Source organism: Panthera uncia (assembly GCF_023721935.1).
Source record: "Panthera uncia isolate 11264 chromosome C1 unlocalized genomic scaffold, Puncia_PCG_1.0 HiC_scaffold_3, whole genome shotgun sequence".
NCBI lineage: Eukaryota > Metazoa > Chordata > Mammalia > Carnivora > Felidae > Panthera > Panthera uncia.
Window position 1 is genome coordinate 55,839,167 of NW_026057584.1, and position 23,281 is coordinate 55,862,447.

Here is a 23,281-nt window from a genome sequence, read left to right on the forward strand (position 1 = left end):
TGCAATCTGGATTTTCTCCTCTACTTTCATTACTCTAGGGTCTGTCATTGGTATCTATGTTAACATTCACTCTAATACTCTACAGCATGTATCTTCCCTCATTTTTACCACTGTCATCAACAACCCACCTAAAACTGAGTGTTATGGATCTTATAAAGACCAGTTTTCCATTGTTCCCAGCATTGTCTCTTTCCTCTTGCCTCTCCCACCCCCAAACTTCCTGATGCCCCAGGGCTGGGATAGCCCGTGTTTGGTCATTATACCACTTCTCTCTCTGTCCTCTTCAACACTTTCCACTCCTTGTGTGCTGAGCTCCTGAACAGCTAATATGTGTTTCTGTGCCTCAAGCCAAGTGTCCAAGAGGGCTGGAGGGTTTGAGGACAATGCATGATAACTGAATAGCAGGGCAGAAAGAAGGACCAATGACAATATAAGTTTCAATATAAATTTAGTAAGAGGCCCCACCAGTTACCTCTCTTACCTAGAATATATTGCTTGGGGTTTCCTGAACAAAGACTCTAAATAAAAATACCTAGGTGAACTTGTGGGTTGATGGGAACATATCCATTTTTGCTTGAATGACAGGTTAGAAACAAGCAATAACTCTGGGGAAGAGGTGCTTCATTGGGGGAAAAGAGGAGGAAGGCAATGAGTAAAAAAACCCAACTTTTTGTTTTTGTTTGTTTGTTTGTTTTCTATTTTGCATCATCAGTTTTGGTTTGGCTTATCTGAGTCTGGACAAATTGAAGCTATATTCCACAATACTTTTTTTCCTATATGGCTTCTTAAATTGGTCACTTAAACATAGCAACAACATTATCATTATCATAAGAACTAACACCTACTGAGAACTTACCATGTTCTCAATGTGCATTATCACTCAATTCTTACTACAACTTTATGACGTAGGCATTATCACTGACATGTTTATAGATGACCAATCTGATGTTAGAAAGGATGAGTAATTTCCCCAAAATTACATAAAGCTTAGAAAGTGGCCAATATTTGAATTCTGGGGCCCTGACTTCAGAACCCTCACTTTGCTGCACTATGTACATATAATACAGATTTAAATGTTTACTTTTTTGAATTTCCACATAGTAAGAAAAATACATGGGAGAGTACAATTTTCTGTAGGAAAGGGGCTATACAGTAAAAGGTTAAATTAGTATTTCTGCATTTGAGTATTTACTAAACTGCTGTAACAAAATGCAATGTTCAGTCAAAATAGATGATAGATGCCAATCTCTGTTCCATACAATAGCCTACGGGAAGGCAGGGGTCCAGTATCATCTGGGGATTGAGACTCTACTCTCCTGTTACTTCTGTTCCCAAAGTGTTGCTCATGTCTGCCTGGTTGAAGCTGGCATCATGTCCACATCCTAGCAATGGGAAGGGGAGAGAGAAGGGTGTATATTCAGACTTCTTAAAATGCCAAGAGCTGGAAGTTGCACACATCCCTTCTGCTCATGTCCTGTTTGTAAGAACTTAGTCACATGACTACACATAGCTGCAAAGGAGGCTGAGAGATATAGTCTCTATCTGGTTGGGTTTGTGCCTGGCCAGAACCTAATAGGGCATCTACCTCTAAAAGGGAGAAGGAGAAGATAAATACTGGGGGACAGTCTGGCTGACTTCTCTGACTGATTTCCAAACTAGTAACACAAATGATGATATATTTATGAGTTTGGAATTTTTAAAGTTAGCTGGCATTGGTTATAAGTGATTCTTTTCGGGGTGCCAGGGTGGCTAAGTCGGTTAAGTGTCTGACATCAGCTCAGGTCATGATCTCGCAGTTGGTGAGTTCGAGCCCCACGTCGGGCTCTGTGCTGACAGCTCGGAGCCTGGAGCCTACTTCAGATTCTGTGCCTCCATCTCTCTCTGCCCTTCTGCTCACACTCTGTCTCTCAAAAATAAATAAATGTTAAAAAAAAAAACTTAAAAAAAATAAGTGATTCTTTTCCTTATTTTAGATAAGACTATCCAGTCTTGGATACAATCAAGATAATCTGTATAATACTCTAACTCAAAGCAAATTCCATAGTCTAAATTATATTAAAACCAGAAGAGATTACAGGCCATTGTTTTACTGCAAAAGAGATTATAAATACCATTAAGATAAGCTTCACTTTATAACTAAAGGATATTTATGGGCGCACTTGTATAGGGCAACTGACTAGATATTTGGAAACAGCTTACAGGGATTAATTATAAACATGCTATCCCTTCTCTATTTGATTTGTAAAATAAGATTGATGGGTGTACACGCAGAACAAAAGGGGATTTAATAACAGAGATCAGCCTCACACCAAGTAGGCGGTCTGATTTAAAACAAACACAGCACATCAACAAGCTCATGACTCTTAAGCCTCTAGGCTTGATTAGCATCTTTGGGTAAATTAAGATTTCTTAAGCCCCCTGTGGGGGCCCAGTCACCTGAGTGACTCACAGCCCAGGCAAGATGATGACATCTAGGACTGCAGTTTTTATTTCCAAAGAATGTTTGCTTTGGAAATTTCTGTGCGTGGGTGTTTATGAAAATTCACCATTTTCACATATCCCACGTATCATGTAAAAGGAAATGCCCTTTTGGGTGCAGTGAGCCCACGAGTTACTGCCGCTTCCCATTATTTGGTGTAGCTTGGTCTCTGAAGTCAGGGCTTGTTTGTTTTGGAGTTGCACATTCTCTTTTTTCTCACACAGTTTCATGGTCTTGCTTGCTTGAAGCGATCGTTAGTTTTAGTTCATGGACCAGGAAGGAGCTTCTCCAGGGATGGGCACTCAAATCATAGAACATGAAGCTATAAACATCTCCCATAGCACAGTCCAGCAATGGATGGACAGACGAGAGAACTGAGCCCTGGGAGGTTAGGGGCTTCATCATGGTTTCCTGGCTACCGCGGGACATTTGGGTCCAGGACCTATGTCCCTAGACTCCTAACCTAGTGCTCTTTGATGCCCATTGGCATTTATTAATTGTGAATCTTAGGCAATTTGGGAATTTAATAAAAGTTCTCTGAAGTCCTATCTCTTTGTTTAAAATCCATTTTAGAGTCTAACAATGTTTGGATTCTCTAGCAAATTAGGCATTTCCTGGCACAGGTAGAGACTGTCCCAAGGGCCAGGAAGGTCTCACCTTGACCTACTAAGATTTTGTCCAAATCTTATCTATATCCAGTCGTTGTAATTGTGTGTATGTATGTTCAGCACATTAATTTGTTAATGCTAAGCATTAGAATAGCCTCAGTTTTTGGAACTATTTTGCGTAATAATTTTGTTTTAATAAAATAGGAGTCTGGACAATTGAATGCTGTGGGGGGGTCTCATGATTTTTTATATATATATATATATTTTTTTTTACATTTGTTCATTTTTGAGAGACAGAGAGAGACAGAGCATGAGCTGGGGAGGGGCAGACAGAGAGGGAGGCACAGAACCTGAAGCCGGCTCCAGGTTCTGAGCTGTCAGCACAGAGCCCGATGCGGGGCTCGAATACACAAACCGTGGGATCATGACCTGAGCTGAAGTCAGACGCTTAACTGACTAAGCCATCCAGGCGCCCAGGGGTCTTATGCTTTTTAAGAGATGTTTGGGGTGTGGCCATGTGTAGGCACAGAGTTAAAACTGAGCAAACATTCATTGAACTGAGTTTGAGTTGAGTTTGAATCAGAGAATTAAACCTCTACTTGATTGCTTTGCTGTTGATTTCATTTCTGGTGAAAATCAGCAGAGTCTAGCAGAAAGGGCATAGGAGCTGATGTGAGGACATTGACGCCCAGCACTGACTCTGTTTGTGAGTTGTGTGGCCCTCAGGCAGTCATTTACGCTTCCAAATCTCAGTTTTCTCATCTGCGATGTGGGGAGAAGATCACTTACTTCATAGCAGGGCTGTGAGGCAAGGTTATGTCTTCAAGTGAGATGATATTTGTGAAAGTCTTTTAACTTGGGAGGCACCATTCAAATGTGAAGCACATTGGTTTTTGTTATTGTTGTAGTAGCTTTATTGCTGTATCAGTTCATTTGTAGTTGATTTCCAGTTTAGTGGCCGTGTTCTCATATGTTAGGTTTTTTCATGCTAGATGGAAACAGTGTCGGGCTGATTATAAGGAAGTGTTTGGCCCATACATTCAGATGGGGACCTGAGAACCAGACATCCAGCAGCACACCAGCAGATCCAGAATATCTTTGTCAATTGATGGGATACCTTCTTTGGGTACCCCCCAACCTGCTGGGGGAGACCACTCAGCAGCTTCAGATCTCCCCAGGAAGTAAGCAAGGATGAGCTGTATCTGACCAGCAACACACTCCTCTGGTCTCTAGGGTATTTGTTCTCTGCAAATCGCCTTCATCTCCTGAAGTCTACAAGGCCATAGTAAGGTGGCCAAGAAGGCAAATACTGTCTTTGAGCAGTCACAGGAAGTCTCTGAGCAGTCACAGGGACTTCCCTGTCTTCTGCACATGCATGACATTGCCAGTATGAAACCCTCATCCTGCCTTGGTTTTATCTTGTTGTCTTCTTCCTCCTCTCCTCTCCTTCTCATCCTCCCCTTCTACTTCCCCTTCCCCTTTCTTGCCGCCTTCTTCTCCTTTTTCTTCTCTTCCTCCCCCTTTTCTCCTCCTCCCCCTCTTCCCCCTCCCCCTCCTCCTCTTCCTCCTCTTTCTCCTCCTCCTTCTCTTCCTCCTCCTCCTCCTCTTCTTCTTCTTCTTCTCTTCCTCCCCCTCCTCTTCTCCTTCCTTCTTCTCCTTCTTCTTCTCCTCCTCCCCCTCTTCTTCCTTCTTTGCTTTCTTCTGGCAATGAAATCCTACAAACACAAAAATCTGGGAACTTTTGTCCCAGACATAAAATGCTGCTTCCAATAGTTATTCACTTCCTTCTTAGAGCTCTACCTTTGTGAGGATTTTTATGTTGCTTCTGCTGATCAAGATGGGGAGAAAATCTTAGCAGAGGCCTGGCAAGGAAACTGCACATTCAGAAGTTTGTAGGTCATTAAGTCCTTGGAAATCCAAGTACCTGAGGGATTCATTTTGTGAGGCACTGAGACAGGAGAGGGCAAAGGGTCAAACAGGTTGGCCTTGTAAGCCAATGGCAGGAGTTTGCGGGTGTTCCAGTGGGCAGTAGGGAGCCACAGAAGTGTGTTAAGCAAAAGAATGACATGACAAGATCAGTTTGCATTTGACCCCCCTACTCCTTCTTGGAACCTTTGCTTGGAGGGCCACAGAGCTCCTGTGTCTCTGCATGTGGGAACCAGAGAAGTGATATCTGAAGGCTTATGTTCCAGAAGAATAGACTAGTGGAAAAGAAGGGTAAGTGATTTCCTCGATAGGGAGAAATAATAAAGAGGTACATTATTTTTGGCTTTATGGCAGCAGAGAAGATTAAGTACTCTGAAGTCAGAAGTGCTTGTTGTCAGGGCCCAGTGTGAGGGGGCCATGCCCAAAAGTCTTCCACAACCTTACCATGGTCACATACATGCTGCTCCCACTGACTGGGGCCTACACACTGTTTGAACAAGTTCAATTTTTTTTTTTTTAATTTAAGGGAGAGAGAGAGCAGGGGAGAGGGCAGAGGGAGAGAGAGGGAGAGAGAGAGGGAGAGAGAGAGAGAGAGAGAGAGAGAGAGAATCTTTAGTAGGCTCCACGCTCACTGTGCAGCCCAACATGAGGCTGGATCCCATGACCCTGGGATCATGACCTGAGCCGAAATCAAGAGTCTGGATGTTCAACTGACTGAGCCAGCCAGGTGCCCCAGAACAAGTTCGACTCTGATCAGCCCTGACCAGATCCATCTCCAGCCAGCCTGTACTTTCTCTGGTTTGGAAGGAACAGAGCACAGCAAGCTAACTTCCATTGGAGCAAAGTTGTCCCTAAAATCAAAGGAAATTATACTAAGGTGGCATGGTTACCAAGAGAAATCACTGTGTGATCAGAAGTTGTCCTACCTTGTAGGTCAACATTCTTGGCCTCTCAAGACAGACACAGCTTTGGGCATAGAATAGAGTTTGCTGGTTTACATGTGGGCATGTTGGTAATTCTGTAACAAACCTGAGTGACCAAGACCCATCCTGAAAATTATCATGTGAACAGGCTCTGTGTAATTCGAGGCACAAACTCCACAAGAAATGGGGTGATTTGAACTACTCTTTGACAAACTTATTTAATACAATTAGGATATTTTGGCAAACTATACCATGAGGGAATTAACATCTTAACCTACAAATTGGAGTAGGACTGGAAGGAGCCAAAGATGTCCTTGAATGATTTTACAATTTTGCCCGGGTCTGGCCCTGGTCTCTTCTATCCTGAGAACAATTGGGAAGCAGCTTTCCTTTTGGAAAACCAGACATGAGGTAGGGGTGTGCGTGCATGCGTGTGTGTGTGTGTGTGTCCCTTTTCCTCTCTGACTGATTTCACCCAGAACACAGGGACTGCTTTTGTCACACAGTAAAAAGACAGAGCAGTGCCTAGTCTGCAGGGCTGGCCGATCTGTGTGCCGTACTGTCTCAAGAATTACTTTCAATTTTCATTGCTTCAAAGAGCAGCCTAGGACCCAAAGTGAGAGTGACAGAGAGACCGGGAACTTCTCTCGCTTTCGGGGGTGTCCACTGGCAACAGAATGACCTGCCTTTTAAGCAAATCAGCTAATGCTTTGACATGATAGGCTGACATCTGTGAGGGATGCATGGAGGACATTCTCATATTGATGGAAGATGAGCTCAGAAGGCTGCTAAAGTCCCCTCTAATTGTAGGGTTCTGCACTCTGGGGAAAGAGGGGGGCAGGGAGACGAGATGGGAGGGAGGGGGGAGGAGAAGGATGAGGAGGGAGAGGGAGAGAGAAACAATTACTTCCTGTCCTAACTGTAAATATGCCAGTTGAAGTGTAGAGAGATTATCATTGCAACTATTGTGTGAAGCCTGACTTAATTTCCTTTTGATTTTTTCTTTCCCCCTCCCTCTATTTTGTCCTTTTCTTCTCTCAGTTTGCTGCTGGTACTGCTTCTCCTTTTACTTCTCATTTTCCTTTCAGAAGAAACTGGTAAATAGAAGTTTTTCCCAATCTAGTACAATGCTACTGGGAAAAAAAAATCAAGAGTTTATTTTATCTGGGGATTTTGGAAACACTGACTCTAATAGAAACCATGAGAATGTGTGGCAGAACAGAATTGTAAAACGTTCAGTCAGTTACACAAGTATTTTAAAACGGATGGTTCTGAGGGGTGATTTGATTAGGTAAATTACCCTTGTAAAAGAGTAACTTAATCTGTGAGACACTCCCCCAGCAGAAAATTCATACTGCCCTGGTTTAAAATAATTTCTTCACAAATTGCACTTAAAAATAATTGGAAATTTTAAAAAAGCAAATCTAATTTTTCAATAAAAAATCAACTTTTAAAATTCCTCCCTGGTGGTCCAGTATTATTAAATATTCTTCTGGATTTTTTTTATCTTGCTTTATTGGAAGGAGAAAAACAATTATCTGTAAACGTAATTTTTAATGCATGGTAATAAAAATAAATGGCATAGTTCTGCCGCAGTTCACCTAAATCTTCTTCCCTGGTGGTCTAGTGGTATTAAATAATCGGTACCACATGTATTCATCATTTGCTGACAGCAAAAGAAAAACTTTGGCATTTTATTGTCTAAAGAAACAGGCATGATGTTATTTAGGCTTCTGGGGTGACTTTGCTGATGGTCTGTGAAGAAAACATTTTCCTTGCTGGTTGGGGCTGTGCTTTTTGTTAATTTACATGGCAATTAGTACAGAACCAGAGACAGGCACTCTTTACAAGGTTGACTTGAGTTCCTCTTGCAGGTTGCCCTGAGAATTTTCTAGCTTTTTTTCTGCATTAACTGGGGCAATGAAAATGTATTATATATGGTTAACTCTGTGTTAGGTGGTAAACTATTGCAATTGGGTAGAGCCAGAAAATGGGTGTTGGAAAATGTACAGTTTTCTTTGCACTGGTGTTGAAGGTGAATTGTTAGCAATCAGTCTCAGGAGAACACCTCAACTCTGGTTCCTTGCACCTACTCCCTTAACTTGGATGAGGCTGAATTCATTGCTCCTTATTTCAAACTTGAAAATTGATTAATATTTCTGTAGTGTGTATCAGAAACGATGTCTTGTTTGCTTTTATGAAAAAAGGTAGACTTATAAAAGCTAAGGTAAGAAAGTAAAGTCAGTGCCCTTCCTGGTATATGTACTAAATCCGGTGGTTGTCTGGAGCACCAGAAAACACATTGGTTGTCTGAAGTTCCCAGGTGTGATCTGTGCGTCAGGTTTTAGAAGGTACGATGAAAGACAAAGCGATCTCATTTGCACATCTATTCATTTATACATATTTATTGCAAAAGCAATAACGTGACTTCTCCCTTAGAAATACGTACCTTACATAACTGAAGTGATCGGTAAAAAGTAGAGGCATGATGGTTATGGATATTGCTAGGTGTAATGAGGCAATTTTGTTCCCCGATGCATCAATAGAGAGAAAATGGAGGTCCCACACCAGTGTGTCTTCTATTGTTATTTCTGATGAGGCAGCACCATGTCAGAGCAATAAACTTCCAGACAGTGTTGAGTTCAAATCCTACCACCATGCCTCATTAGCTGTGTTGTATCAAAAAACTTAATTAAAATGCTCAAGCCTTAACCTCTTCACTTATAAAATAAGAACACCTTACTGGGCTCTATAAGGATTGAATGATCTCTTAGGACAATGGCTAGCACATGGTAAGTGTTCAGTATTTTCTAGCTTAAAAAAAGAAAAAGAAATTTACAGAGTGAATTACCACTTTTCATGTTTTGGGGGGAATTTGTTCCCTTGAATTAAAAAAATTCTTCTCCGGGGGCGCCTGTGTGGCTCAGTCGGTTAAGCGTCCGACTTCAGCTCAGGTCATGATCTCACGGTCTATGAGTTCAAGCCCCGTATCGGGCTCTGTGCTGACAGCTCAGAGCCTGGAGCCTGCTTTGGATTCTGTGTCTCCCTCTCTCTCTGACCCTCCCCCATTCATGCTCTGTCTCTCTCTGTCTCAAAAATAAATAAACATTAAAAAAAAATTTAAAAAAATTCTTCTCCAAAACTACTCAATCTTGGGTCATTCCACAAAAATGAGATCTTAACAACCTTATAAATTCATAACCCTATATGGCTCCAAATCTAGAAAAAGCATCACTCCCCAAGCCCATTTTCCTTAGAAGCTCCCCAAACTGCCTTCAGAGCTGTTTTATTTGGACTGCCTTAAGCCCTAGAAAGGGCAGAATGTGAACATTCGATGTTGTCCCAAATGTCCAGAACTTGCCATACTCCAGAGTCTATAAACAAGAAGTACTTGTTAGATTGTCATGAGATGCAACTTTGATTTCACTGTTTCAGGAAGGTATGATGATAACTCAAGGAATTCAAACCAAAGTTGCACAACAGATTTCACTTTACCAGAGTCTCAACACTTTCCCGTCCCTGAATTGGACATGGTATGTGTGGGGGTGCATCTTCTCGAGAAGTCCAAGCACGTGAGCCGTAGACATTTTCTCTCCTCAAAGGGTTTCTCCCACACCAGCGGTATAAAACAATTAATTTTGACTCTGATAGAAATCTCCAGTTTGTAATTGAAAACATGTGTGCTGGGATTGTGGCGTTGTTGCTGCCAAGCTGTGTGTGGCAGGAGTGAATCTCTGCTGAGCTCCAAAACATTCCTGATTTTATGACAAGTCTCTCCATTGGAGTCCTTATTAGTAGGTTTTATGTAGGTGGCTTTTTCGTGATCGGCTGGAGAGGAGAAAACTTTTTGTAAAAGCTTGGAAAGCTGCATTAAAGCCTTGGAGGAAACAGGTTTTAATTTTGTGGTGTTTTGATTTTAGATGATACTTGATGCTGTGGTTTTACCTTTCAACGTCTCCCTTCATCGATGCTAGCAGCATCCCTGCACTTGTGGGGGAAACTCCCTCACAATGTAGCAATTACTGATTTATGTTCCAGTGATGAGAATGTGTTTTATTGTGGTCATAATATTTGTTCAATTTAACTACTATGTACTGGAAAGTATCATAAAAACTTTTCCTCTGATCAAATGTTATGAGACAAAGGATCATAAGCTGCTGTTGATCCATGCACTGTACTCCCATGGTATCTGTGTTCATGCCACCGTGAAGAGAGGACAGGCTACAGTCCTGTAAATTTCTGTGTCCTCCTACCCAATCTTAAAGTCAATCCCCAATATAGGTCGTTTGAGCATTTCTGATACGTTCTTGTCATCAGTCGGGCCCCTTTTCAAGACTATCATCTATTCCTTTATAAAAAAGTTGAGAAAGAATCTTCATTTCTCATGGCCAGATCTCAAATTCCCATTAATCTTTCCCCAGACAGTCTCTTTTGGAAGTTGTGAATTCCACTGTGTTTTGCTGTTAACATTTGAACCTTAGGCTCCTACATAGTCTATGATCATTGCTAAAGAAAAGGAAAACACAAAAAAGACCCTTCTTATCTTTTATTTCGATCTATTATTATTAGGGGCAATGTGGAACCTCTACTAAGTAGGTAGGGCTATTTCCCTGATGCGAGGTCACCACACAAGTTCTAGGGAAAGGGCTTTATATCTGTCCTCTGTACTGCTACTGACAGAGGAGTCTTCCCTGGTTGGTCTTCTCCAGCAGTTCTCCGTACCCTTCGGAGTCAAGTCTATACACCCTCAGTGATCTAGCCCCTGGTTATGTCTTTATGCCCATCTCTAGGAATGCCCCACCTCACTCTCACCCTCTGTTTTACCCACTACTCTATCCTTCAGTCATAGGAAATGACTTGGATTCTCCAGTGGATTTACCATGTCATGTTCTTCAAGGCCAGCATCTTCTGTGAAGTCTTTCCTGCTGCCCCAATGGGGCATGGAAATGTCATAGCATTTCCATAGCATTCAGTGTGGACCAATGGAGCTGGACAGGTGAGGGAATATACTAGATAGTGCAATGGAACCACCACAAGAGGATTCTAGATGCTGATTCTGATCCATTGCAATGTGAAATCAAACAAGAAATGATTTTTTCATGGCTCTTTACATCTCCTGATAGGATGAAAAGAACATTTTTTTGTCTATGCTTTGTTCCCTCTTTCACTGAGGACAGTGCTGACGCCAGCCTGTTTCTCAGCAGACTCTGCCAGAGGAAGTCCCAGGACTGAAGGAGAAGAGTAGAAACTATTTTAATGTGTAGTTGTTGGACAGCCCTTTGTTCCTTTTCCTCTGCAAAATGTGGTGACTTGTGTGGTGGGTATAGCGGAGGACTCCTTCATCGTTTAGCCCCAGGTAAAGGGAGAAGCAGAGATGCAGACAGGGATGGGACATGGTCAGCGGCTGGGGTTCCTCCCAGGGAATAATCTGTATTCATCTTTTGAGACCATGTTGGTATTTCGATTCATAAGTGGAAGAGTTTACAAATTCGACCCCGCTATAGATTTTAAATGCCATTTTTATTGAAACACTAATAATTCATTATACTTTAAAAATGAATCATTGAACTTCTGATAACTTAATTTGTAATCATTAGGTCTGATAGTCATGGAGGGATTAGGGAAGGGAGTAGGAAGATAGGTTGAGGCAGGGTGGCACTGTGGTAAATCAGTGGGCTCTGGAGACCGACTGTGTGGCCCTAGGCAAGTTACTTAGTCTCTCTGTGGCTCAGTCTTCTCATCTGTGAAAATGGGGAATAATAAAAGTACCTACCTTACAGAGTTGTTACTGGGAATCATTGTGTCAGTAGTAAAGTGCGCATGTCAGCACCTGACGCATAGCTTATATCTCCTGAGTACTTGCTATGATATGTTGGTCACTTATTTCTTTTAAAATAGGAGCTGTCAGCTTCGAATACCTCTAAAGAGATAGCAGCCTCGCCTGTTTACTTGCCTTTCTCCCCACTAGACTCTGAGTTCCTTTAGCCATCTTCGTATCCCTAGCCCTTAGCCTGCAGGAGACACCCATAATTATTTCTTGAATGAATTAATGAGCAAATGGTAGTGAGCTACTGCTTCTTCTTTCTTTCTCCTTCATCATGGAAGAATGAAAAAGGAGCGTGAATTCTGCCACGGTGTATGATTACTCTCTGGGGGTTGTCTGACCACAGCAATTAAGAATTCACAAAGATGATTAATCTTACACAGCTGTGCTAGTAAAATAACTTTGATAGGCTCATTGAACGGGAATTTCCCTAAAGGGTCATAGAAGCCATCTCCCTGCTTTTGGGCAGGTGGTTCTAATATAATGCAGAAATGTTAGCTGTGTACTATTTCTAATAAATCTCCAAAAGAGAGAATTACTTATCTTCCTTGATGCTAATATATAATAATTTAGTGGCCTATATCTCTTATATAGGAACTGCATTGGGTAGTTTTAAAGGCATTAAAGATTTAGGTGAGGTACAATGAAAATGGATGTCAGATTTTGGAATGAATTCTCATTCAAGTGGCTGTTTTTCCTACATTAGAGATTCTTTGAAAATAAAGTGACTAAGTATCAATACTATGTGGCCTACTTGGCATTGTATCTAATGAGAGGTCCGTTGATACACCAAGTGATTTTCCTTTGTGAGGTCTTTATCAAGTGCCTTCTGTGTAGTAGGCATCTGCTTGGGGCCGGGATATAGTAGTGCATACTGTACACATGGTCCCTGTCCTCTTGGAGCTTGTACTCTAATGGTAAAGTTAGAGTCTGAGCAAGCAATTAAGAGGGCACTGAGTGTTTTTAAAGAAGATCTTGGTCAAGGGATCTTTCTGGGGGAGTGACCTTTAAGGAATGAAAAAGGTAGAAATTCACTCAGACGAGGATGGAGAAGTAGGTAGGGGCTAGATCATGCCAGGACTTACAGGTCACGTGTGGTGACTTTGAACCATGTCAGCTTACCTAAGCTGTATCATGTTTCCCAGAAATCCTTTCCTTGTATCGCTCTGGCTTAGTGTAGGTCATAAGAGACATGTAGCAGACTTGGAGGGCAGAAGTGAAGCATAAGCCACACTTTCGTGTTCTGAAGGTTGGTGCAGGGCTCCATGTGCTATGGCAGGTTGTGTGTTGAGATCTGCCAGCTCACCCCACTGGTGTGGGGCAGCCGCCACCAGATCTCTTCCTTCAGCTTCCTCAAGCGCTGGCCAAGTACGTGTTCAGCTCCATGGCTAAAGTTGAGGTTGGGGTTGGTGAGTGACACATGGGTTCCAGTTTGTCCTCGCAGTTTCCAGTTGTCCTGAGATCCCAGTTCATCCTCAACGTTTCCAATGTGTCCTTGCTCTTGTCCACATCTGGCTGGCCTTCTGATCACCAGTCTGGTTGATCTATGATAACTGCTGGCTCAGAACTGGAAGCAGAGGCAATGGTTAACACAGACTGCTCCATCAGCTCCCATAATTGTGTAGTGTCTACACCCTGTGATGAATCTCTTTCTTTATCATGGTGATTCTTCTTGTTTGATCACATGCCGACTGATACATCATAAGAAGGATTTTGGTGTTTATCCCAAGAGCAATGGTGACTATTGAAAGGTTCTAAGCTGGATCAGAATTTTTTCTATTCTTTCTGCAGCATGAAGACTGGCTTAGAGCGGGGGTGGTTAGGACAAGGACAGATATGAGGAGATCTATGGATGGAGAATGCCAATGTTAGCCAATAAACAAGTTTGTTTGTTAGTTTGTTTTTTTCTCTCCGTGGCCCAGAATTAGGTTACTTCTCCAGCTCTTTCACAATTTGGTAAGTCCCCATGGCTGGGTCTTGAACAAGGAATGAAAATGGATGAGATGTTTGCCTTTTCAATGCTTGGCAACTCTTTATGCTCTCTCTCTTCCCCGATCTGCTAGCCAGAAGCAGAAGACCCAGTAGAGGACTCAAAAGCCCTAGAAGATGTTGGAGCCATAGGATAGAAAGAGTCTGGGTCCCTGGACAACAGTTTGCAACAGGAGGTCCAGCACCAACTCTCATTGAACTTTGCTGGTTGGAGAAATACATTTTTATTGTGTTCAATCACCCAGATTTTGCGCTTGTTTGCTAAAGTAGCAAGCATTATTTAACCTAAGTAATATAGAATGTGGACAATAGATAATCATGGAATAAGGTACTGGCAATGGAAATAGAGATATTTAGAAGGTAGAATTAGTAGTTCCTGGTGGTCGATTAGATGGAGTGGTGTTAGAGAAGGACACGTTAATCATTAGACAAGAATGTGTCCAGCGTTCCTAGGTTGAATAGCAGGGTGAATACAGTGAACTAAGTGAGCTTGATATTGGCTTGACCAATAGCTTGTAATGTCTCATGATCCATATGGCATTTTGTGTTGTTTTTTCCTTCTACTTCTTAAAGCATCTCTAAGATTATATTACAAAGTCTTATCTCTATCAATTTCTAATTTTTAGATATAGGGGTCAGCCTGCAAAAGAGGAAAGGTGGTTATCATCGATCTTGCTAGGTCATCTTCCTCATTTTTGTCCTCATCCGGGCCTCTTAATGAAAGACAAAGGTGATATAAAATGAACATCCCCAGGCACATTTTTTTGTGTGGGTTTTCATGGATTGCAGTTGCCAAGAGGTGCTGAGGCTGCTTCTCAGGGAAAGATGATTGCTAGCCTCTACTGTCCAACCAATATTTATGTCTTGGAGGATATTGACAATTAAAATGGACAACAGTGATTCTTCATTTCCTCTGGCTTTGGATATCGGCCCCTTGGAGGGGTGTTAATACCTATGGCCAAATGGGAATTTATTGATATCAGTTTTTATAAGTCACCTACCAAATTTGGGTGCAAACCAGTAATCCAGAGGTGGGAGACATAATACGCCATCATTAGTCTCTAGATCCACAATCTTCATTTCCTCTGCTTGCCTTCCTTTCCTTTCTCTGGATAACAATGAATTGTTAGGCTGGTCTAAGTGTGCTGATTTGTTCACTCATTCATTCAACCAGTAAACTGTTCCAGGTAATGAACAGAGTACTGGGGATGCAAACCCCAACAGGTCGGAGGTCCTATGTTACAGGAGTTATATTTTAGTGAAATTATAGAAAAATGATTAGGCAGTTTTAGTCCAGAGTGGTAAGTTCTATGGAAACGTGTAGGAAGGAAACCAAACCCAATCTTAAGGAATCAGGAAGGCTTCCAGAGGAGTAGCAGAGAAGGGGTCATGAGGGGAGCGGAGGAAGGAAGGAAACGCTTTTACTAAGGGGAAGTGTGTTGGACGGGAGCAATTTCTTGATCTTACACTGGTGATCTTTGCGAGGCACTGTCCACCACAAGAGAGGATTCCTTAGAGATGCTCTACACTGTTCACAGAAGACTCTGTTTCAAGGAAACTGGGAGATAGGGAATGTCTTCAGCTTGTTCCTCCTTTGGGATTTGTTTGGGGTGTGAGTCTTCCAATATTTTAATCTAAATTTGTCTCTGGTTGTGTGTACACATCTTCCTACTTCTTTTACTCCTTCTAATATCGTCAGACTGCAGAAAAGGACCCCGATGAACTAGATAGGGTAAGGTCCTGGGACTGGATTCAAACATACATTATTTTCATTCTTCTACAAGTGCCTGGTTATGATGTGAGGGAGAAAAATGCTTAAAAACACAAAGGTAAATGGACCTACAATTTTAGGCACCAACATACAGGGGCAAATGTGCCTGAAAATGATAGTTCAAGAAACATGGCTCCTGATGTATGTATGCAGCTGTGATTGGCAAGAACATGATTGTCAATGTGGGAAAAAGCTGAAGTAACCTGGAATACACAATATATAAAACTTCCCTGGGATCTCCAAGGAATGCTCAGGTGATTCAGATGCAGAGGTCCACGGAACACGATTTTAGAAAATGGTGCTCTAAAGAAAATCAGCTTAAAACGAGAGGTTTAATTTCTTTTTTTCCCCAAAGCTCCATGGAATTGTTTTCCATTCGTTTTTGGCTCTTCCTGAAGACATTTACACATGATGACATAGGGAGAGCACATTTGCAAATCACATTCAGGGTGGTGAGAGATAATGAAATTGAAGTGTCAGCAGTTTGCAAAAGGAAGCTTTCTTTTTTTTCCCCTCCCAAGCCCTGTTATTACCTTATTCGATTTGCACTTTATTTTGAAGCACATATATAGAAATAAGCAAATTATTAATTCAAGCTTGTCTTCAATTTTGTGCTTGGCCTGCAAACCTCTAACATCTCCCCTAGTTCCCCAGGCGGACTGCTGAAGGCTTGGTGATAGGCTGAGGCGGACATATTCATTATTCAATATGAGCTGCAAGCAATTTGATATTTCATGTGAGCATGTGGCAGAGCTGAGGGCGGCAGGGGGGGGGAGTGTCATTCAGGGGAACATGGTCTAGGCTACTACCATTTTCATGTTTAGCTGAAGGCTTAACATTAGCTGTGCTCACATGTTTCAAGGATAAGGATAATTCCATCGAGAATCATGGCTGCAACCAGGTGTTTTTGTCTCTGTGACATGTCCTATTTCTCTGTGCAGGGAGCACTTCTTGAGCCAGGCCATATGCTCAGCATCACGGGAGCTTCATGTGTTCCGTCTGGAGCACTGGGAATAATGAGATCCTGAACCGCAAAGGGCAGAGTCCCTGGAAAGCAGCCATACTTGGTGGAGGTGGGGAATGCTCATGGTCCCCAGTTCCTGAGGCCTGGGAAGCAGTTCTATATGATGTCTGCATTGTCTGTCCACACCTCCATTCCCAGGGTGGGCATACACACCGCTTGAAGGAGTCCTGGGCCTTCTTAGTCCCCTGTATGGGAGAAATGGGCCCTGCAGTCTTCCTTCTGCACACATCAAAAAATGTCTTTTCTTTTGCTTAAGAAGGTTACCACCACGCTTTAAGATCATAGAGATTTAGAATGGAAAGATCATTAGAGTTCACTTTTTTTTTTAATGTTTATTTATTTATTTTGAGAGAGAGAGAGAGAGAGAGAGAGAGAGCAAGTGGGGGAGGGGCAGAGAGAGAGGGAGACACAGAATCAGAAGGAGGCTCTGTGACTCGATCTTACCAACTGTGAAATCACGACCTAAGCCAAAATCAAGTCGGATGCTTAACTGACTGAGCTACTCAGGCACCCCAAATTCACTTGTTTTAATGCCCTCATTTTTACCTATGTGCAATCTTGATATTAGAGAGATTAGGTGATTTGTCTGGGGACACACAGCTAGTTAGATATAACCTGGGGACCAGACCCCAGATATCTGGAATCTCAGTTGAGTGCTCTTTCTACTAAGACACCAAATACTTAGAACAGCGCCTAGAACACAGAGGGAACTAAATTTATGTGTGCCGAGATGAAAGTGTTTTTTGAAAACTCTAATGTTCTCCTGAAATGTTCGGTCCAGCACATGTTCATTTTCAAAACCTTTCCACCATGTCGACAAAAGTTCTGAAAAATGCCCGCTGGGCTATCTGAGAGAGCTGGTCTGCAGCTTTTGGAGTTCTGGAGACTGGATGCACACCCCTCCACCATCCAACCCCCTTTCCCTGGTGTTTCGTGGCGGGATGGCTCAGTCTGCCACGGCTGATCTGTTAACTGAGTAGTATCAATGGTCACTTTGGGATGAGCACAGTCTGTGTGTTTGGAATAAATAATGAGTAAAATGGTATTGGGTTATCAGGGACAATAACAATGAAAAAGCCTGGGCTGCCCTCACCCCATTTAGGCACTAAGTGGCTTCCTTAAGCAACAGACCTGCAGCTGATGGTCTCGGCGGCCTCCTTGTGGCCGACTAACGTGTCCGGTTAGTTGACAGACGAGGACACTCAGGGCACAGAGCACAACTGAGGAGTATGGGAGACGACAGGTTTCAGCTGAGGTGCTGGGCAAATGAGCACAAGGCCCCGTTAGGGCACCTTGTGAAGTTAGAAGTGAAGTTAGAGACATGAAGAGGGAGAAATAGGAACATCAGGGCAATGTGAAGAAGCTACTGACATCTCATTCTGTATTTGCTTTCGCTTTAGTTTGTACACACACATGCGTGTACACACTGTTGAGTTTATGGTCACACTCCAGGTGTGACTTTAAAGTAGTAGTTTTCCCATGTGATCTGGGAAACCTGGAGGTCCTGAGACCTTTCCAGGGAGTCTGTCAGATCAGAACTACTTTCATCGTAACATTAGGATATTACCGGTCTTTCTCACTTTCATTTTCTCAGAGTGTTTTCCAGAACGCACAACATATGACACACAGCAGATTAAATGTGGGAGGAGGTATGAAAATCTGGTAGTTTTCTATTAGCCCAGGTATTGAAGGGATTTGCAAAGATGCAAAACCATGCCATTATTCTTACTACATTTTGTTTTGCTCTGAAAATGTAGTCATTTTTATTTAAAAGTATGTTATTTATATTAACATGTAGTGGGTTTATTATCATTCTGAAACGAATCAACAAACATTTTAGACATTTCTCAGTTTTAATTTCTAATATGGTAAACATCAATGGCTAGAACTCACATAAACAAAAGTTCTCTGGAGTCCTCTGCAATTGTAATAGTCTTTTTTAAAAAATGTTTATCTTGAGAGAGAGAGAGAACATGTGCTCGAGTGGAGGAGGGGCAGAGAGAAAGGGGGAGAGAGAGAATCCTAAGCAGGCTCCACACTGTCAGTACAGAGCCCCAAACGTGGGACTCCATTTCACAAACCATGAGCTCATGGCCTGAGATGAAATCAATAGTTGGACACTTAATCGACTGAGCCACCTAGGTGCCCCTTGAAGCCTTGTTTTTGATCCATAATGTGTGATCCTTCTCGATAACCTACATTGCTAATCAAACCGGGCTTCAAGTGACTTTGGATTCTTTGCGCAATCAAAATCCATCGCTCGAGGTACCAACATCTGCAACCGATGAGGTTATATCAAAAGGATATGCCTGAGTTCAGAATGCAGATCCTCAGTATCATGGAAATTAAGTAGCTTTCAACGATTCTGCTTCGAGGGAGATATGTGTATTAAGAATGTTTAAGTCCTGGCATTTTTGTTAAAACTTGATCTCTTATTACTTTATAGTTTTATCTCACAAAGCTCAAAACCATACTACACATACACCAAGTTGCTATCAAGCAGAGTGCTTATTTGTATACTAAAATAAGACCTTATGTGTTGTCAAATACCTTTTTGATTGGGTAATGTCTTTATTTTGTTTTCAGTGCTCTGTGCTAATCCTCAGAAACAGATACGTACAAGTGAATGCCTTGCTCCACTGAGGTCTCACATCCTCCCATCCCCCACCATGGAGCAGGAAGCCTGTTGGTGCTACTTTTAAAAGGGTGCATTATTTTTGTGTGTGTTCACAGGAACCTGTCTGGTGATTATATTTTAGAACAATTTGCACATTTTCTAGGAAAGAAAAAAATTGGTGTAGTGTTTTGCAAAGCTCTTAGGAAAGAGAAATCTCAGCGTTTCCCATTAGAATCACCTTTCACTAGGCTGTGTGGCATCCTTTGCAGGTGAATCGCTCAGGGCAGTTTTGGTGGTGCACACAACAGGACTGAAGGGTTAAAAGGCAAATCAGAACTCTGATCAGTGGAGGTTTACCTTTTCTGTCTTCTAGAGATACGGGGTATTGATCTAGTTCTGCTGCAAAGCTCTTTGCTTTATCACTGAATTTTAAACAGAAAGCATCTTGAAGTGCAGAGGCTGGTGAATTACTAGGAGCAGAGGTATTTCACAAACATCAAGGATAGGCAGGCTTTGGAGTTTGCAATGGCAGGGCCCACGGCTACATCACTGTATTATCTAATGTTAGTGCTTTTTTTTTTTTTTTTTTTTAATGGGAAACTGCATTGGTTGATAGATTATAAACTGCCTCTCCCACCTATTTACCCCACTTCTCTTGACTTTTCCACTTCTCCATTCCAATCTCTAGTACTTGTGACTTACTTAATGTGTTCCTTTCTGGAGACTCTGGGGAATAATCTCTTTCCTTGACTTTCCCAGCTCTTAGAGACTGCCCACATTCCTGGACTTGTGGCCCTCTCCTTCATTTTCTTTTCTTTTTTTTTAAATTAATTTTTAATGTTTATTTATTTTTGCAAGTGGGGGAAGGGCAGAGAGAGAGGAGACAGAGGATCCCACGTGGGCTTTGACAGCAGGGAGCCTAATACGGGGCTGGAAACCATGAACTGTGAGTCCACAATCTGAGCTGAAGTCGAAGGTTCAACCAACTGAGATGCTCAGGTGTGCCCACCCCTGCCCCCCTTCATTTTCAGTCACAATGTTGCATCTCTCAGCTCATCTTCTCTGATCATACTCCCTCTCACTGACTAGGGACAGGTCTTCTGCTTTTGGGGACTTGTGATCACATTGAGCCCACTTGAATAATTCAGGATAATCTCATCTCAAGGCCCTTAACTTTAATCACATCTGCAAAGTCCTTTATGCCAAGTAGGATAACATGTCCATGGGCCCAGGGGATAAGGGTATGGACATCTGTGATGGGCCATTATTCTGCCTACCACACACATGGAACCTGGCTGAGTGTGCCAGCATCCCTATGAATGAAAAGCATCTCTTCTCAGAGAGATGCCCCTGTGTCCAAATGAACCAAATGTCATGCTGAATTAGTGACTTTACTCAGTAAGTATTTATTAAGCCCGTTGAACACTCAGTATTTGTTGAGATTAGCATTCCTTTCCTAAATTAATGTTATATATTTCTTTTAAAAAGTGTTTTTAATGTTTATTTATTTTTGAGAGAGAGAGAGAGAGAGAGAGGGGGGGGGGGGGGGGGCAGAGAGAAAGGGAGACACAGAATCGGAAGCAGGCTCCAGGCTCTGAGCCGTCAGCACAGAGCCTGACGCGGGGCTTGAACCCAAGAACCGTAAGATCATGACCTAAGCTGACGTCGGACGCTTAACTGACTGAGCCACCCAGGCGCCCCAAGCTATATATTTCTTTAGCCCAGTTTTAGGTTTATAGAAAAATTGAAGAGAAAGTACAGAGAGTTCCCATATATTCCCTCTCCTCTGATTTTCCGTTAGTATTGGCATCTTGCACTGGTGTGGCCCATTTCTTACAACTGACGAATCAGTACTGATACATTAACTAAAGTGCATAGCTTATATTAGGCTTCACTTTATATTGTGTAGTTTAGAGGTTTTGCCAAATGTATAATGTCCTATATCAGCCATTTCAGTATCATACAGAATAGTTTCACTGCCCCCAAAATTGTTTCATCTGTTTCATCTGTTCCTTCTGTCCCCCTGTCCTCCAGCTCTTGATAGCCACTGATCCTTTTACTTTGTAGAATACCTGGGCCTTTTTCAGAGTGTCATACAGTTGGAGTCATAGTATGTAGCCTCTTCAGACTGGCTTCTTTCACTGCATAATATGCATCTAAGTTTCCTCCATGTCTTTTCGTGACTTGACAGCTCATTTCATTTCATCACTGAATAATATCTACTTGTACAGATGCACTGCAGTTTATTTACTTTTCACCTAATGACAGAACATCTTGGTTGCTTTCGATTGTTGGCAATCAATAAAACTACAATTAATATCTGCATGCAGGTTTTGGTAGGGACATAGTTTTTATCTCATTCAAGTAAATATCTAGGAATACAATCACTGGATCATATAGTAAGACTATATGGAGCCTTGTAAGAAACTGCCAAAAGATCAGTGTCTTTCTTTCCTTCTTTCTTTCTTTCTTTCTTTCTTTCTTTCTTTCTTTCTTTCTTTCAAATATTTTTAATGTTTATTTATTTTTGAGAGACAGAGAGAGACAGCACGAGCTGGGAAGGGGCAGAGAGAAAGACACAGAATCAGAAGCAGGCTCCAGGCTCTGAGCTGTCAGCACAGAGCCTGAGGCAGGGCTTAAACCCACAGACTGTGAGATCATGACCTGAGCCAAAGTCAGACACTTAACCAACTGAGCCCACCCAGGCGCCCCATCAGTGTTTTCAATTTGGAACTTCAGAGTAATTGAGGAAGGTTCAGCTGGCAGTGTCCTGGGTCTGCTTCTAAAACCTAGACCAGAGAAGTACTGTTTTTATGAACTTTACATATTGAAGTTCTGAGTAAGATGCATTTACAAAAGAATGATGCAGCTGGAAAGTAATTTGAACGCTTTTGAAAATCTGATGTGCCATTACAGATGTCCTTTCCTCCCACCTTCTCCTCCACTGTTCACCTTGCTTGGGAGCCCCGAAGGTGACTTGTATTATAACAGGGGGTAGTTAGATCCCCCCTTACAGAATCAGTGACTTTGAGGGTCACACTGCCAGGTCTGATCACACTGGTGAGAAGGCACACAAACTTTCTCTCCTGGAGAAAGATAACACTGCAGTCTGGAAACGATGAAATTATTGTCCTAACAATAACATATGAGAGTGCTCTGCAGAAGAACATAACTCCCTAAGGGCTTACAGCTATGCAGCTATTTGTCTAGATAAATACACACACCCATGCCACCTACTCGTGTACACTCCACTGATGACTGATATGCACAGCCTTAATGGACTCTTTTATGCTGCTACGGAGACTGTGTCTTAGTAGTTGGCAGGGTGACCACAGCGTGGGTTTGAATTCCAGTTCTACCACTAACTTCCTGTATGACTTTAGGAAAATGATTTATCCTCTGTAAGCCTCACTTTCCCCATCCATAAAATGGAAGTAATAGTAGTATCTACCTTATAGGGTTGTTGTGTGGATATGATGAGACGATGTGTGTAAAGCCCAGTTCCTAGCACCATAGTAAGTCTTCAGTAAGTGCTGGATATACAGAAACCACTGTTCTTCTTAAACCCCTACTTTTTGGTAGGAGAGGCCATCCCCCCCCCCCCCAGTGAAATCCCTGAGGCAGGATTAAGTAAGGATGGTGTTTAGTACCCTTCATTTATTCCCCTCAAGAATCCCTTTCATCCTGGCAACTGGGTCTATTTAATTCCCATCCTCCACCTTCCCCACCTTCCCAGCTCAGTCTGTCCAATATTTTAGTTCCATCCCTGACTCCAGGCAGATGGTTTTAAGGAGTCTGAGGACATGTGCTCATTGATCTGGTGTGGTCGGCTTTTGCATCTGGTCTCATTGTGAGCGGACGGCTCAGCTTTTCTGTGGCTGAGTCCTGACATGTGTGCCTCTTCATCATTGATATATATTTTCTTCCCAGCATTTTATTTCCTGAGTGGATTTCTGCCTCTGAACTCAAGTTCTCTCCATATTTGAATCATCAAAAACTCACCCCCTGCTAACCACCTCCACTCCCGACCCTGCACTGAATGCCTGTCATTCAGCTGGAAGCTGATTGCCTCCCCTGCCTTGTCCCAGATTACACCACTTGGCACTTGTGCTGGTAGTTC